Genomic DNA, 14,198 nt, shown 5'->3' with positions numbered 1-14,198 from the left:
TTTTGTACTTACATGAGCAAGCGAACGGGTTCAATATATGGAAAAGGATCTGCTTACACTGGCAAAAATGCCACACATGTGTACATGCGTGACACATGCGTTTCACATGTGTGTCACACGCATGTGAAAGAGACGTTTCATGCCACGCATGTGATACATGTGTGGAAAACACATGTGATACGCATGATACACACATGTGATCATGCGTTTCACATGTGAATAACATGCGTAAGGAAATACACCTGTGATACATGCGTGATTACTGCATTTAAAAGGCATGGTGCCTGTATTAAATATTTTTCAAAATGTCCTCCTATTTGTCCAATTACCATGATTGTTGACATGCATCTTAGTTCTCAAGTGAATTACATGCGTTTTGTAACACATGCGTTATACATGTGTTTTCTATATATATACACAGGCAAATTTTGTTCACGTAAATTTCTTGTGAGATTCACCTCAAACAAGCTTATACATGAAACTCATGTGCAATTAATGTGAATAGAGCTTTAACGTGAAATTCATGTTAAATGTTTCATGTGAAACTAACATGAATCAAGCTTTCATGTTAATTTTTCTAAAATGAAATAAAGGTGAATTGAGCATCAATCACACAAATTCACAATATTTGAGCATATTTTAGATAAGTTAATGCTAATCTAGTACACGTTCTATTTTGATATATATAAATATTCTTCTTGGTCTTGACTATGTGTTCATACTTCCATTATATTTTACTTTCTTGATCCTAAACAATACAAAAAATATTTATCTATCAACTCCCAATATCTCCAATGCAAGAGATAGGATGCAATAAAACAAAGAAGGCAAGCAAATATCCAGGTCACCTTAGTTCACTCCTAGAATTTTTTCGGTTATGGTAAAGTCTCAATACTTTTTTTTAAAAGTGATGTAAGGATTGGTGATTCATTAATAGAATATGTATGCACTGATGTGTATTTCATTTTTAATATGTATGTACAAGTCATTTTGTGGTTATCAGTCATGAGACAATGCAATCACATTGTGGAAATTGTCTCACTTGCGAAAAGATCCCAATTTTTCTTTTGAAAGTTTTGAGGAAAAAATGTAGTTCACCCTGCCACATATTCATGTGCCTGTTTCAAGCCAGGAACCTTTTCAGTGGTTGTCTAAAGTCTCATCCTAACAAAAAAAAATATTTAAAGAATTTGGTGTTGATGGAAGCTCTTTGATTGGTATAGACTCTGGTTTATTAAGTAGATCATGACATATACCATATTGAAAGTCTTGCTGTTATTTACAACCATTTCCTTCTTATTTCATATATGTATTTCAGTTTTTTTCATTTCAACACCAATCTTAATAAGGTTAAGGCAAAAAGAAAATAAATGTTGACAAACAACAGGCATATACCATTAGAAGATCTCAAAGTTTGGCTGCACAATAGACTAAAAATTCTTGTTATTTCAAATATTTATATAAAATTCAGTTTAAAACATACATTTTCCATTTTTAGACTATAATTGTCATGTTGACACAATAATTTGAATTTGAATTGTATTATATTCTGAGAGTACTTGTGGTTGAAATAATATACACAATATTTAATTTCATGTGTTTTAGATTCTTAAATACACCACTCCCATATAATGACTACATGTCTGTTAGTAATGTTTAAGAGTTCTCTCCTGCATGTAATTGCTGTAATTGCTATTTGTACCCAAGGCTTCCTTCATACATTTGCACTTATCCTTCTAAGATGTTGCTTGAATGATAAAATCCTGTAATACATTATCAGCCATCAGACTCCTGGAATACAGTTGCTGTAATAAAAAAAAATAAACTGTAATCACAGAAGAGATATGTCTCGCTTTTTAGTAATTTCGATAATGCAAATGTTGAAATTAAAATAGCAACACTTTAACATGTAAGATTTGCAAATATTCAAAGTCAATGAACCATGACTAAAGGTACATGGCTAAACAATCTCCATGGAAATTAGATGTGCCAATGCTCAGTGTTCTCCCAAGGATTTTTGGATAGCACCAGGGTAACGCGTGTGAACAGCTTGGTGAAATGATTCATACAATCAGTTGTGTTGCGTGGCGTCGCTATATTTCTAGTTACTGCAGTTTTTATGTCTCTTGTTTTGTTTTAATACTGTGGTACTGTGTTATGTCACAATATTATTGTTTATAAAGATCAATAAACAGTTTGTATACTTTTAATATTTTTTTAAAATAAATAAAACATGATTCATTACATAATATTCATCTAAATTTAAAGTAATTAAATCTTTTATAAAATCCATGATCGATAAAAATAAAATATTCAAACAGGAACATATATATTGTTAGATATACTGTTCCCAGATTCAAAAGAGAACAAAAATGTTCAATTTAAAAAACTTTCTAGTTTCTAGAAAGAAAGTTGTTGTATGTGAAAGGATTCCTGTCATAAGGAGATATAAAATTAACAAGAACAAAATTGTGTTATAATTTGAACCAGTTTCTATCTTAAATTTTAATAAAAAGAAATTTTTCATAAATTTTAAATCATTTTGCCATAGATTTCATGTACATGTAAATATTAACCTTTCTTGTCTTTGGTGATAATCAAACATAGATACAGACTTAATAATGCACTGAAATCTAAATCTTTATTTGTCATGATCCATTTAAAAAGAATTCCTAAATCTATAAATTTATCTTAGGTCTATAGATCTATAAGTAACCATATTCAATGTCAACAACAAAGTCTCCCTATTTTCCCGCCTAAATGACAGGAAGTAGATATAAATAGATTTAACATGTGCTTATGGATTAAAATTGCAAGATCACTTCTGTTATTCATTAATGATCATATGGATATAGATATCCAGTTTGAAGGTACAGTCATACATTTTATTTATAAAATAGAATAGATTGCAGTTAATTGTAAATAATCTTGAATATTCTACGTGAACCAACTGGGATGACATGTGATCCTTCCCCTTTGAAATACTTGTTGACAGTTTGAAACCGGTATATCATGCAATAATTATGTCATAACTAAAGATAATTTTGGCCATGGTTTAATCAGAGACATATAAAACTATAATATAAGTATTGAGCTAACTTTATAATGTACAAAATATGTACCGTCGTGTGTACAACTATCGGATCAACACGGTTTGTGTACAAAGTATTTGCTGACTTGTCAGGTGGTGAGTGAAGCCTTAAAATAGTTATCTTTGATCATAAAGTTATGAACTCTAAATTAAAACACAAATAAATCATGTAAAAAGTGTTAATTACATCGATTAAATCCAATCAACAAAGGTTAACCTCATAAAGTTAAATCGATCACGTGGTGTAAACAATCCTTGTTGAACAGGTTTGAACTGGTCAAATTTCACCTGGAATTTTATACCGTACGGAAAAGATTTAACAAGTCGTTTAAAACTTTACCGATTTACGATTTTTTAACTGAAAATTTTAGCACCACGGAGAAAAATTATACATCGCGGTAAGAACGATACCACCACGGTAAAAAATTATACATCGCGGGCCCGCGGTCCTTTAAGGGCCTTGGGAGAACACTGAATGCTAATACAACGCACACCAAATACCATTGACTTATCATAAGTAGTTCCCTTTAAAAAACCTAAACCCTTTCTTACATGTCTTAACCTCATTTAAATTACAATACCAACTAAAAGCTCCAAGGAGCCTGTGTCGCTCACCTGATATTTTTTTTATTTTACAATTGATGCATGAAATAATGCAACCAATATACTTTTGCTTTAGTTTCAAAGATATAAGTCAAAAACTGCATTTTTCCCCCTATGTTCTATTTTTAAACTAGATACCCTAATGCTTATTATGGCCAAGTTTGGTTAAATTTGTCTCAGTTGTTTCAGGAGAAGACTTTTGTAAAAGGTTACAAAAATTTACGAAAAAATTGTTAAATTTGACTTTAAAGTGCAATAACTCCTTATTGGGTCAATTGACCATTTTGATCCTGTTGACTTATTTGTGAATCTTATTTTGCTGAACATTATTGCTGTTTACAGTTTATCTCTATTATAATGTTCAAGATAATAACCAATAAATTGCTTTGCCGAGCGCAGCTGGATACGACCACACAGGTCCAACCCTGAACAGTTGGGGCAAAAATGGACACAATATTTGCGCTTGATACAGGTCTGAATTTGGATTGTAATTCAATATTTGACACATAATAGGTTTCTGACACAGAATAACTGTAGTCAAAGAACTTAGAATTGGTTATATGATTTGAATTTATATTAAAAATTTTGCTTTTGTGTAATACACTATGCTGTTGCGAATTGACTTCCCCCCCTTTTTAAAAAAAAAAAAAATTTGAAGGATTTTCTTTTTCATTTTGATTTCTGAAATCTTGAGGAGAAAAAATTGTCCCCCGCCCCACTTTTTCCAAAAAAAAAAATCTTTCCCTCAGTTATGGTCATAATTTCAATTCAAATTTCCAAGTTGTATTTGAAATACCTCCCTTACACTGTAATTTGTACTTAAGTAATTGTCCATTAACCAGGACATCCTTGTTTTTTCTCACTTTTTTGCCCCCAATTCCTAAATGGTTTGAGCCATAACCCCCCAAAGCCAATAATAACCATCCCTTTGTGGTATGGACACTTGTAGTATAAATTCAGAGAGATCCATACACTGTTCCACAAGTTATTGTCATGAAACTAGAAAAATGCTTATTTGGGCCCCTAATTCCTAAACTGTTGGGACCATAACCCCCAAAATCAATCCCAACCTTCCTTTTGTGGTTATAAACCTTATGTTTAAATTTCATAGATTTCTATTTACTAATACTAAAGTTATTGTCCGGAAACCAAGTGTCTTCAGGCGACGGCGACAACGTGATACCAATATTTTTTTGCGGTCGTATAAAAATTGAAAAAATAAATCTTAAAATTACCAATTCAGGGGCAGCAACCCAACAACGGGTTGTCTGATGCGTCTGAAATTCAACAGAGATAGATATTCACCTGATGAACATTTTTACCCCATGTCAGATTTGCTCTAAATGCTTTGGTTTCAAAGATAGAAGCCAAAAACTGCATTTCACCCCCATGTTCTATTTTTAGCAATATTGGCCATCTTGGTTGATGGCCAGGGTCAACGGATACATTTTTTAAACTAGATACCCTAAGGATGATTTAGGCCAAGTTTGGTTTTATTTGGCCCAATAGTTTCAGAGAAATTTTTGTAAAAGTTAACAGAGGACGACAGACGCCAAGTGATGAGAAAATGATGCAATTAACAGCAAAAGTAGGCGAGACACTGGGTTCTGCGGAACCCTTACGATTTTTTTGAAATTGCCTTGGAATTCAGTATTTTTGTTATACCATTTGGAAATTAAATACTGTAACAAATACATACCAGTTACATTTATATATACTGTAGCTATAGGATCTCCTCAATATCTAATCCTGTTGTTAATTTCATTTAAACATATAATGTTTATAGCTTCCCTTCCACTTACATCTGAGGAGCTAATTCTGAAAATTAAAATTCCTGTGATTATCATATAAAATCTTAACCTGATGCAGTCTGCTTTCCAATAAGAATAAATTAGGAATACAGTTATCCCTTGGCAAAGAGAGAGAAAACAAGTGATATTTTTATATTATAACCAATACTGCACATGGTACTAGTAATTGGAACATCACTAGTTTTCTGGATTGGATTGTTGCTCACTTTGTCAGGATCTTTTACAGCTGACTATATACTAGTAGTATGGTTTTGTTCATTGTTGAAAGTCATACAGTGACCTAAATTTTTTTACATCCTCTTTGACTAATGGAATGTTTTCTCATTGACAATCCTACCATACATTGTAAGACCTTATTTATAAAATACTAAAAATTTCAATCTGTGACAATAACATTTTATTAATTAAATAAGGTAATCTGATCAACATTATGAAGCAATTTTCATAACACTCTGTCATTGTCTGACAGCGATCAAAGTAATTTTAACTTCTATGACAATGTACAATGATGTATATATATGTGCAAGGCTCAAAACTAAGTATTACAACTAATTCATACATATATCCATATACATTTACAAGTTACTTAAAAAATCAGCGAGACTGATGCATAAAATGTAGGTAAAAAAAAAATACTTTTGTTGGATCCTGCATCATAATTATTACAGGTTAATGAAGGCAAGTCATAATCATTGAGTACATGTACATTATATTTGAACTTAAAGTAAAGGATAATCTGATTAGTCTCTAATCAGTAATGAAGCCACACAACACTGTGTGATAACAGTGACATATAAGTCTCCCATAGATGCACATACTATTATTTTAGGTCTTTTGTATATATATGTTTAAGGTTACTTAGAATTGGCTGTTGACATACATGTACACATGGACTGTCAGGCATGGAGTCATTGGACCCTAGGTTACTCCAGTCCATTATCAGTCACTATCAATAGTCAACTCCTCTGTCCATTTGTTGTAATACAATGTACAGCTGAAAGGGAGAAAACAGTACTTTATTTAATAGCATGTGGATGCAAGACTATAATAAGTATTCAAAGAGTTTTGCAAACAATTAGCTTATCCATTTAGGAGAATTCTGTATTTACCTAGTGATGTGACAGTAAACAGTGGCGGATCCAGAACTTTTTATAACTAAAGGGGAGGGGGGGGGGGGCCCACTCCAGTCATGCTTCAGTGATTCCCTATATAATCAACCAAATTTTTACCACAAAAGGGGGCCGCCCCCCCTGGATCCGCCTATGGTAAAATCAAGTTTAATGAAGGCCAAGCTTAAAATACAATACAGTTATCTACTTTCTAATGCAGCATATTAAAATAAATACCATTTAACAAATATTTTGCATTGTCTTTAGCAACTAAACAATGTGACGTCATATGCGTACTCATGATGTCAAACATAAAATTCTAGAAGTACATTTTATTTATACCTTTCGTACGCTTCAGAATGGTTTCAATGTTGACAAAAAAAATGGAGGACCTTTCACTGGACTGAAAATTTCAAATAGTCCAGGACCTTTCATTTTTTAATGCAAATTTTGAAAACCTGGCCCAAAATAAATAGACAGCTGCACCATGAGCACATGATACACCAATCGCTAATTTAAAGAATAAAGTTCAATAACTTTTCAATGTCATAATCAGACATTCATGAAAAACTAAAGGGAGGTTATCTTAATAGATATAAACCAGTCACCGAAGTTTCATGATAACTGCTCAAAGCATTGTCTGAAATATGAAAATCCCCCTTTTTTATGAATAAAATCACATAACTCTGAAATATAAAATCTAAAATTAATAAAAACCAAAAGGGAGCTTATGACAATATATATAAACAATTCACCAAAGTTTTATGAAAACTGCTGTAAGCATTTTTGAGTTATTGTCTGAAAACTGGAAAATCTCCCTTTTTTAAATGAATATAACCCCACAACTTGGAAACATAAAATCTTAAATTTATAAAAATCGAAAGGGAGCTCATGTCAATAGATACAAACAAGTCACAAAAGTTTCTTGCCATTTGGTGAACACATTTTGAGTTATTGTCCCAAAACTGGAAAATCCCCATCTAAAGTTTTTTAATGTTTTTTGGATATCAACAACTTTGTCAAACATACATGGAATTTTGACATGGAATTAGTGATATCTGCACACAAGAACACACATTTGTATGTGTTTTTTCTGCATAAACATGTAATTCATAATTTATTAAAACTTCCGACATAGTCCCATTGTGCATCTCTTTTTCATGCCCTTGTCGTAACGGAGGGGGCATCAAGTTTTACACTTGTCTGTCTGTACATCCTTGCATACTTGCATTGAGAAATAGGTTTTATACCCTTTTGATATATTGAATATTTTGACATTACACAGTCATACTTTTCTTAAGACTGCATAAAATGACAAACTGTGAAATATTGTTACACTAAATCTGTTGAATGTAAACTGATAGATATTTTAGTTTGGGAAAACATGTTTTTTGCACCTTTTTTATTATAAGACCTATTGATGAATCCAGTCCTTTTTGGCTAATTTTGAAAGTTGGTTCTTATGTTGTTTGCTGTCTGCCATTACTGTATGTAGTTTATATTTTTTATCCTTGTAGGTTACTTTATGGTATTGATTTTGTTCATTGTTTAAGGCTGTACATTGACCAGTAAATGTTTACATCTTTGTCCTTTGGTCTATTAATTGATAGTTGTCACATTGAGGATCATACCTCATCTTTTTATATTTATATGCTAGGTCATTGAAAAAGCTCCAAGGATACAACATAATTTAATTGTTATATATTTGCAAATTCATTCTGATAATGCAAAAACATAAATTGATTGACTTTTTTTCTTATTTTAATGTCCAGAGGTAAATATTTTATGTATTCTAAACGAGAACAACTTATCATGATCAATTAATAATATAGGCCAGTCTGACAATGCTTGTTTTAGACCCTTTTTGGTCTCTAATTCCTGAATGGTTTGGGCAAATACCCCCAAAATGAAACTTAACCTTCTACTTGTGGTACAATTTCATAGCAATTAAAATACTTATAAACAAGTTATTGTCCTGAATTTAGAAAAATGCTTGATTTGGGCCTTTTTTGGCCCCTAATTCCTACACTGGTTGAACCATGACGCCAAAAATAATCCCAACCTTCCTTTTGTGGTATTGAACCTTTAAATCTAATTTCATAGACATTCATACACTTAAACTGAAGTTATTGTCCGGAAACCAAATGTCTTCGAACTAGTTGATAGCAATATACGACCTCAAAACTTTTTTGCTGTAGTATACAATATGGTTGTTCTTTTAAACATTTTCATAAATAATCTAAAAGAAATGTAGACCTGTTTGGGATTGCTTGCAATGCAATTTTCATTACATTAAACAATATATATTTCCACAGAATAACTTCTGTAAACCTAAATTTTAATAGCACTTACTTTCTAACTCATACATTTCAAAGTGACATTATTCCTGTATAAATTGCCAAATAAACGGATCACCGATGTAATAATAAATCTTAATTATAAATTTAATACTAAACAGAAAACAATGAACTTGCGGAAAAGATGGTATACCGCCAACAAAAGGTGCAAAGGTTTTATTTCTTGGTTTCCTTAAACTGACCTCATCATGAATATCAACAATTTTTTTACGACTATGCCTCTATTGAAAACAGCATGCCTAAGTCACAGCTTCATAACTGTTGTGGCTAGACAAAAAAGAACAAGCGATTAAGAGAGCTTTGAATGCAATTTTCTATAAAAATGACCTGTAAAAAAAATAAACTTGTCACTTCTAACATGGATAATTTTCGAACTTGCCCACAACATTACAAGAATCAAACTTTAAACTCTTTGACCTCAAACTTTTAAAAAAATCTTCGAAACTGCATGTACAGAGCCTGACAAGAAAAAATTATTCAAACATAGTTATCATTTTCATTACATACCTCTCATCACAAAATTATTCATTGACTACTGCTCCTTATATCCACATAAATCAATAGGACAATCTATGACTCCACTATATAATCTAGAAAGCAATGCCTCAAATGAATTCTGTCCTGTTGCTTAGCTTCTCCTACTTCTAAAAGTAATTGTACTTTCGTTGAAAAAGCTAAAATAAATAATGTTTAATAAAATGAAGTTATAATACAATGTATCTGCCAAAATTGCCTTTAATATTTTGATCTGCCAAAATTGGCTTGCTTTGATCTTTTAAAACTAGACCAACAAACTTTCCCTGAAAAAAAAAAAAGACTACAAAAAAGTATTTAATCATTTTATTAATGTTCTAATCCATCAAATAAATTCCATATGACCCTTGAATGAAGGGATGAACAAAAGTGATTACATGTACAGTATATATTACAGGATCTCTGGATCTGTCATGACTTATAATGCCAATCTTTGGGGATTAAGTTATTAATAATCATGATACTTTGAAATTTTAAGTCATTCAAAGTTGTTTAAATTACACCAAAAGTTGGACTATTTTATATAAGGTAGTATCTGAGAAATGGACTAAACCAGGCAAGGTTTGGTGGTAAATACATTGTACATGTACAATGTACTTTGTTTTTGGCTTTGAACTAGGTGTTAGTAACTGGGAGTACTCTCAGATCTGAACTTGGTCTTTTTTGTTGTGGGGATGTGTAAGTACCCACCACGTCTTGTGTTTGGTTTTGTTAGATGTCTTTCTACTTTGTATAGATCTGACAAGTTAAGCCCTTTTCACATCAATATACCAGGTTAGGAGGTGGGTTCGGCACCACAAACTACTAGTCTAGCCCCACCCCATCCTGTACATATTTGTATGTATGTGCCTGTCCCATGTCAGGAGCCTGTTATTCAGTGGTTCAGTTTGTCGTTTGTTGCTGTGTATCATATTTTGTTTTTTTTGTTCTTTGTTTTGTATATAAATTAGTCTGCTAGTTTTCTTGTTTGAATTATTTTACAAATTTGTCATTTTCATTTGGGGTCTTTTATAGCTGACTATATGGTATGGGGGTTTGCTCATTGTTGAAGGATGTACAGTGACCTCTAGTTGTTAACTTTGATGTCATTTGATCTCTGATGGAGAGTTGTCTTTTCTCATTAGTGTAAACAAGATTTTATTTTGAAAATAATTAGGTTATTTAAACATTACAATATGACAGTTTTATTAGGATTGGAAAACAAGTGAATTTTCACGGACTTTTACCAATTCCTCTCTTTTCTCATTGGCAATCATACCACATTTTCTTATTTTTATATTTACATTACGTACATGTAAAGTAGATCTTTCATCTTCTGGAGGTGTCCGATTCCTAAGTACATGTACAACAGGGGGCCCTAATTAACAGCATGATTTTGAGTCGGCTAAAAAACAATCAGATAGATTATGATACAATTAACAGGTTTCTTTGCAATTATTTTGCAAATAACTAAGCTAATGTAAGAATAAAGTTATTTTCCAATAAATACATAAATTAAATAATAGTAAATAATGAATCTACAATTATATTTTAAGAAGTGAAACATCATTTAAATTCAATAAATATCATATATTAAATTTCAATTTTTTTTTTAATTCTGGGTAGATAAGTTTTTATTTTTTTAAAGTACATGTAGGGTGAGTTGGTAGACCTTTATCTGTTTATAATATATTTATTATATATTATCATGATTATATTCATTTGGATTTTACCCAAGTTAGGCAAGTTGCCACTGTTGGCAGGAGTACATTGTATATTTAACAGGATTTAATCCTTTTCACAAGTGGGGCGATTTTTTTTTAATGTGGGGCAAGCAAGTTGGTATGAAGGGAGCTACCACTTGATTTTGTGTGTGGGGGGGGGGGGGGGGGGTGGTAGGATGAAAATGTTATGAACAGTTATCCTGCATTGTTTTTAGTTGTAATATCTGTCCTGACAGTTTATTATTCATTCTTTTCGGTCCTGGCTTTTATTTTTTTACTCAAAACTCCTGTCCCGCATTTTTTCAAATTCCGTCAAAGCCCCCGATCCCATAAAAATCAAATGGTAGCTCCCTAAACAAGAGTGGAGCGATTTTAAAATAATGGGGCGGTTTGCCAATTGCAATGGGGCGAGTTGACTTGCTTCCGTTTTTGCCAATCTTTGACTGATTTTCGGGTTTATACATGCATGACAAGGACAAAGTCAAATGGTTTTTCGTGAAAAGTATAGCACTAGCATCTTCCTAAAAATGCGCATGATTATATTTACATTTCATTGCGCTTTCCAGGTACAATAAGTTGGTACGTAATCCATCAAAACGAAACACTTTCGTTGCGTTGACTTTCGTTCCCCGGATTCAGTTAATCTACAATGTAAGTTACTAACCCATTTCAATATATCTGTTTATAATAACTTTTTGATCCATCAGTTTGAAAAATCAAAGGTCTTTGTATCAACTATCTGACTATCTTTTTCCATTCTTTTAAAACATGAATTCAGGGGAAATCATAGAGATTCAGCAGCAGACGAGCGTCCATGGATTTTGCGTCATAGTATAAAAACGACAACGGTGAAAAGATTTCCGGGTTTCCGTATTCGACGTGCCAAGCTTTCGTACATTTACGTATATATATGAGAGTTAGTCTGGAATCAAGAATGGGGATTTAAATAAGGACACAAAAAAATATATAGATAGTTGAAAAGCAAAAATATAGAAAGAAGGATCATAGAGAATAATTGAGTATACTTAATTATGAAGAATCATGCAAAGACATTATTCTCAGAGCATATACATGTCTCTGGAAGAATTGAGAATAAAGAAAAACTAAATAAAGAATATTCAATCATTTATATATTATTTATAACTCATTCACATTTTGTTCCATTCAGAATTAAATAACTCTGCTGAGGGGGGCATGGGAAGTTTGGAAAATTGACAAACGATAATTACTCTAAATTCTAATCAGAGGAGAATTTAATGTTAGACAGTTAGAGTGTAATAAATAAAATATAAACATATATTTTTCAAAATGATGTCACAGAAAACACAGATTTTTTTTTTATTACTAATAAGATTCTGCAATTTGAGTATCTATGTCCAACAGATGTCAGTGAATTAGAAATTTTACTAATCTGATAGACGTTTAGTTAAGAATCTGTGACAAGTTCTTTTGTAATATTATTAGGAAATTGCCTACCGCCTCCTTGATTTAGAATTGCATACTCTTCAAGATTAAGGTAGCCTACACAAATAACAGCCAGTTTTGGACTTGATCTTTTTGTCCAAGGTTAAACAATATATTTTGTTTTATAATTTTCAACTCATGAACTATGCAAATATTTTTAACACTATCTCCTCATGATATTCGACGAAAAGCTCACCAGATCTTATCTTCACATGTTTGCCAATATGGCGAATCAAATCAAAGTTTTACTTACTTAATTTCAAGTTGGCAATTACATGTATACTCAAACCTAGGTTGCCACATGTTGAGCAGAAAGTTCCTAACTTTATCATTCACAATACTTGAGTTCACCCGTGTATTTTGGAGGTTCGTGTTGCACATAAAGGCGGATTTAGAGCACCCTGCCCCTCCCCTTTTTGTGGCAAAAATTTGATCTATTATATCGGGAATCACTGATGCATGACTAGGGAGGCCCCCTCTTTAGCAGTCAGTGGCCCCCCTTATGAAAATTTCTGGATCCGTCAATGGCACAATCTTTAGTTTTTATGTAATGTTAAGCCCAACGGTTACTGGGAATTTCTGTACAGTATTTCATACCAAGGTTGTTTGGGTATCACAGTTTTAAAATGTTATCACCGTTGATCCAATAAACAAATCCTTGGTTGATCTATTCTTAAACAACTTCTTTCCAGTAGTACCCTCACAATGGTATTAATGACATTAATGCCTCCAACCTGGGACTATTATGGAGACTATTATACAATAGTCCCAGCTCCAACACTGATCATTGATATTTATATTCCCCTTATAAATAGAATAGAGAAATTGAGGACATTTGTTCCACATTTAATGAACTTTGAAAAAACACAAGCACATGTAACTTTTGACACCACCTGCGGGCAAGTGCCTGCAGGACACTGATGTGGTGGCACGTGGGTGGTGGTAAGTCAGTGGCGGATCCAGAACTTTTCATAAGGGGGGCCCGCTGACTGACCTAAAGGGGGGGGGGGGTGGCTCCCAGTCATGCTTCAGTGATTCCCTATATAATCAACCAAATTTTTCCCACGAAAGGGGGGCCCGGGCCCCCCAGGCCCCCACCCTGGATCCGCCAATGTAAGTTTATAACCGCCGTTACAGTAAACCCCTCTCAACCCACCAAATGCTTGCTTGAAACACAAGTAAAATATAAGCAGGTAATTATATCCTTTGCTTTTATTCCACACCAAAGATGAAGAAATGTATGATAAAGTTATAATGGTATATTATTCTGTACATTGTATAAGCCTAAAAATTAAAGGGACGAAAGTATGTAGTGACTATTGTTTGTCGTGATTTAAACACGATAATAGTGTTGCTTTCCCCTTTATCTTATGAGCCGTATTGAACAGGACAGACTACCCCAAACACTCTGAAACTTTTCAAGTACTTTCTATATGCTCATGTGTATTATATTGTTAGCATAGTTTTGTACTTGGACAGATAATCAGAATGGTCAACAATCAAGTATTGACAATGTTAATTGGTCA

General features: G+C 32.6%; 1 protein-coding gene and 1 long non-coding RNA gene across 12 annotated transcripts in view; both read right to left on the bottom strand.

The window, feature by feature from the left end:
* Positions 1-14,198, bottom strand: part of LOC127700681 (cilia- and flagella-associated protein 44-like) — a 333,608-nt gene that overhangs the window by 220,574 nt on the left and 98,836 nt on the right. The gene's annotated exons all lie outside the window — the stretch shown is intronic.
* Positions 1,245-11,970, bottom strand: LOC127700697 (uncharacterized). Of its 3 annotated transcripts, none has more exons than XR_007981689.1 (6): positions 11,873-11,970; positions 10,798-10,889; positions 9,479-9,645; positions 6,386-6,499; positions 5,394-5,512; positions 1,245-1,805 (listed from the first exon to the last, which is right to left on the bottom strand). It is a non-coding gene; the product is annotated as an uncharacterized LOC127700697 (long non-coding RNA). The 3 variants fall into 3 exon arrangements; XR_007981690.1 differs by lacking the exon at positions 11,873-11,970 and adding an exon at positions 11,218-11,346; XR_007981688.1 differs by lacking the exon at positions 11,873-11,970 and having other exon boundaries at positions 10,798-11,346.

Source organism: Mytilus californianus, unplaced genomic scaffold (assembly GCF_021869535.1).
Source record: "Mytilus californianus isolate M0D057914Y unplaced genomic scaffold, xbMytCali1.0.p SCAF_5, whole genome shotgun sequence".
Classification (NCBI taxonomy): domain Eukaryota; kingdom Metazoa; phylum Mollusca; class Bivalvia; order Mytilida; family Mytilidae; genus Mytilus; species Mytilus californianus.
The sequence above is the reverse complement of the archived record's forward strand: the minus strand, read 5'-3'. Positions and strand labels throughout refer to the sequence as shown.